Source organism: Panulirus ornatus, chromosome 20, assembly GCF_036320965.1.
Source record: "Panulirus ornatus isolate Po-2019 chromosome 20, ASM3632096v1, whole genome shotgun sequence".
Lineage (NCBI taxonomy): Eukaryota > Metazoa > Arthropoda > Malacostraca > Decapoda > Palinuridae > Panulirus > Panulirus ornatus.
In genome coordinates this window covers 10291499-10295388 of record NC_092243.1, presented here as the reverse complement: position 1 = coordinate 10295388, position 3890 = coordinate 10291499, and the positions used below count along the sequence as shown (strand labels likewise).

The 3890-nt window shown below is 46.1% G+C and overlaps 1 non-coding gene across 1 annotated transcript; it reads right to left on the bottom strand.

Moving 5' to 3' along the window:
• Positions 1–375: 375 nt before the first annotated feature.
• TRNAP-AGG (transfer RNA proline (anticodon AGG)) lies at positions 376–447 on the bottom strand. Its single transcript has one exon. It is a non-coding gene; the product is annotated as a tRNA-Pro (tRNA).
• Between the last annotated feature and the right edge of the window lie 3443 nt (positions 448–3890).

The following is a 3890-nucleotide window of genomic DNA, read 5'->3' as shown; positions in this document are numbered from 1 at the left end:
TGGCGTCTTGGTCAGTGCAACATGTTTCAAATAGAGGTAGAATTCAGCATTGATTAGACAAATGGTTGAGAAATTTTACCTCTAGATGTGTAACAGAAATGCGAAAGGGTACTTTAATTACACTGAAGCAGCCATGAACGGGTAAAGTCTATTTCGATTAACCAAACCTTTTCGAAGATGACTTATTCTGAAGAGATGAAAGTAAACTGTTTTACTATGAGTAATCATCATCTTCAGGGGAAAATAAAGATCCTTTCGCATCGCAGTTACTCAAAAGATTCATCTATGAATATCTAAAAACATTTTGGAAAGGAAGATTGGATCCATCGACAGTAGATATTAACACTATGCAACTAGTGTTACTAAACAATTCCTGGGCCTAACCGGGAGTCGAACCCGGGACCTCTCGCACCCTAAGCGAGAATCATACCACTAGACCATCAGGCCACGAAAACTTAAGTTCACAGAACGTAAATAACTTTCGCTGACCTTCTTATCAGCCACGTTTCTGTACTTTGGCCTTAAAGATTACGTTCTCTAATATCTTATATTAGAAAACGAAGGTTTTCTATGGGTGACTTTACAATCGCGTTATTGACGATATGCAAAGGCATTGTAGGCAAATCAAACCTGAATATAAGTCTATTTCATCGAATCAGACTTTCAGACATATCTAAAACTATATAAAAAAATCATATTAGGTTGCAGTGCGATTTCTGTACTCAGAAAATATGATATAACTTGAAATTATTTTGTTGCATCTCACGATTATACATATTCATCACGCTAGACTTCACGACTAGCAAACGATCAGCCATAAACAGTGCAAATATTGCATTTACAATACACCAGACTACTCAGCAAGAAGCTGACAACGGGTCAGGTTTATGGCGTAAACGTGTCTCCGTTCGCAAGAGAATACATATTGCTTTTGTTGTGTTCTTATATTATCATCTTTCTTCTCACCTCCTAAACTTATCTTGCTTGTTTCTATCTTCGTATGAGGGAAAAATATTATTTTTGCTATGTTTTTTTATTATTATTCTTATTTTCATCGCTAATAATTAGCACCTTCGCTCTACCAGGGTTAAGGTGGTCAAAAGCATCTTTCTTCTCATATCCAACACTTATCATCCTTGTGTTTCTATTTCCGTATGAGGGAAAAATATCAATTTTGCTATGTTTCTTCTCATCATTATCATTTTCCTCGCTAATAATTAGCACCATCTACCAGGGCTGGGATGGTCAAAAGCATCGTCATTGAAAGCCAGTGATGTCGACAGCGTAAAGATGAGAACGAAGGTGTAGTGAAGCCTTTGACACGACTCGTAGAGATGCAGGGAAGATGCTTTTGATTCCAACCTGAAGGATCAGGTCACTGGCCAGTGATGTCGAGTGAAGATGGCGTGGGTGTAGTGGATATGTCCCACGACATGACCCATAAAAGTCAAAACAAAGGGAGGTGTATGGAAGGTGCAGTTCAAATGAGCGTTTTGAGGATGCATGTGTCGAGGATGTAGTGATTCTAGGACAATCGAGGATGTGTTTCGTGGTGGGCTCCCTCCCTCTTCAGCGAACGTATGTATGTTTTTTTTTAAGTTAAGTGGAAGCCTTCTTGGCTCCCACTGTGTTCCTTGGTGTATTGGAATGAATCACAAAATTCCAGTTTTAGGTAGATAAAATGAGTTCATGGTGTACTCCGTGCAAGACGGTGGAAGGAAAGTAAAAGAAAAAATATAACTGGACGCCAATGACTGGATGTCTGAAAAAAAACAAGAAAAAATCTGTATCATATCCATGTGTCGTACCGTCGTGCTTAGGGTTTTATTGTTATCACTGGATGGATGGCCACCACACTCACACTGACCCACGCACCCACCCACCCACCCATCCACACACCCACACACACACACACCCACCCACCCACCCACACACACACACACACCCACACACACACACACACCCACCCACCCACCACACACACACACACACCCACACACACCCACACACACACACACACACACACACACACACCCACCCACCCACCCACACACACACACACACCCACACACACACACACACCCACCCACCCACCACGCACACACACACACACCCACACACAGCTGGTTGATGCAAGCGGGATCTTAGTGACCAGCCAGGGGGTGGTAGGAATGGGTGTTCATATACATAAAATCACAGCATAACCGTCCCTCACACCCGTAACAGAACCTGTAACAGAAACCCTGGACATCCATAACAATCGTGACGTCCGTAACAGACCCTCCCCTCACATCTGTTCACCATCCACGTATCGGTAAGGCAACACCCGAAAATCGTGACAACGTCCCTACATCCGTATAACACTCCCTGAAATCCGTGAGTCTTCCCCAATTCCGTGACAGACCTCCTGACATCTGTGGCACTCCACGAAATCCGTAACAGACCCCATGAAATCCATAACACCCTCCCCACCAGCCCCCGTAAGAAAACCATCCCCTACCCCCTGATAGAACCCCTACACAGAGGGACCCCCCTTAGAAAGCCAGATTTTCTTTCCCTTCCTCCAGCAAGGCACCAGTCCATCCGTCTCCTGACGAAGAGGAAGCCCGCTCCTCAAGCCATGTCCCGCACTGAGCGGCAGAAGCGTCAAAGGTGCGGTGGGAGGACAGGAGGACCTCCCTACCTCACGGGACAATAGAGGTGATGACCCGGGTCGTCTGAGTATAAATGCCGAGGTTGCTGTCGCTCAGGGAATCCACGCAGGTATTGAATGGTATCGGGATGTTCTGCTCTGGTTATTGGTTCTTTCCGCTGCTGTTCCAGCTGCTGTTACTGCCACTCCTGCAGCCGTTGCTGCTGTCCAAGTGGGGCGCTACTGCTACGACTGCTTCTGCTGCCACTGCTACTGTTCTCCCAGGAGTAACAATGATTTTGATATGGTGCGAAGTACCACTCTCTCCAAGGCGCTGACAAACAATAAAAGCTAGGGAAGTAACACGGTCCAAGGGGACGACTAACGACAAACAATACAATACACGTTTCAGGTAACAACTGACGACAAACGACAGTAGGAACCACAGACCCAGGTGTTGACTAACGACAAACAACAGCAGGTACCACAGGCCCACTAATGGTCCTCCTTATTAACTCCCAAAAAAGGCGCCTGATCCCTAACCCCTTCGTCAAGGTCAGGTCACTTTTCTCACACCGGGGATGACAAATCTATTGCCGGGGTCACGACCCAAGGGGGTACAACACGTCCTAAACTGGCCAATCATCGCACACCTGCCTGACTTAGGTCTCTGACGTCATGGGCAAAGGGGGTTCTATGATTAGACGACCATTCCCCTGCCTGACGTAGGTCTCCGACGTCATGGCAAAGGTGCTATATGATTGGTCGACCGCCACCTGCCTCACGCTGGGTCTTATCACGTCATAGGATAAGAGCTCCGTGATTGGTCGACCATCTCCAACAGTTATATTGGAAATCCCATTGATGACGAGACGTCTTGACTCTCCCTAAGGTCGGGGGGTGTAGGAAGACCTCCCATGCTCCTGTACGACTGGTTATGCAAATGTGGCAGAACTAAATGGAAATGACGGTGATTAAAACAGCCAAGGGACCGGAGAGCGAAAGTGTTTGGGTTGGTGCCTCGGTACGGCACACCCCCCAAGTTCCAACAGGTCGAGTCCTTAGATATCTTCCATACTCTGCAGGGATGTGTGGCAAGTGGCTGTGCTGACGACATGGAGCCTCTCTCTCTCTCTCTCTCTCTCTCTCTCTCTCTCTCTCTCTCTCTCTCTAAAACGTGTATGTAATGTAAAGTATTTACCAGGGGTAGGTCCTTGGAGTTCTTGGTATTTCATATTTTACATTACATTTCGTGTGT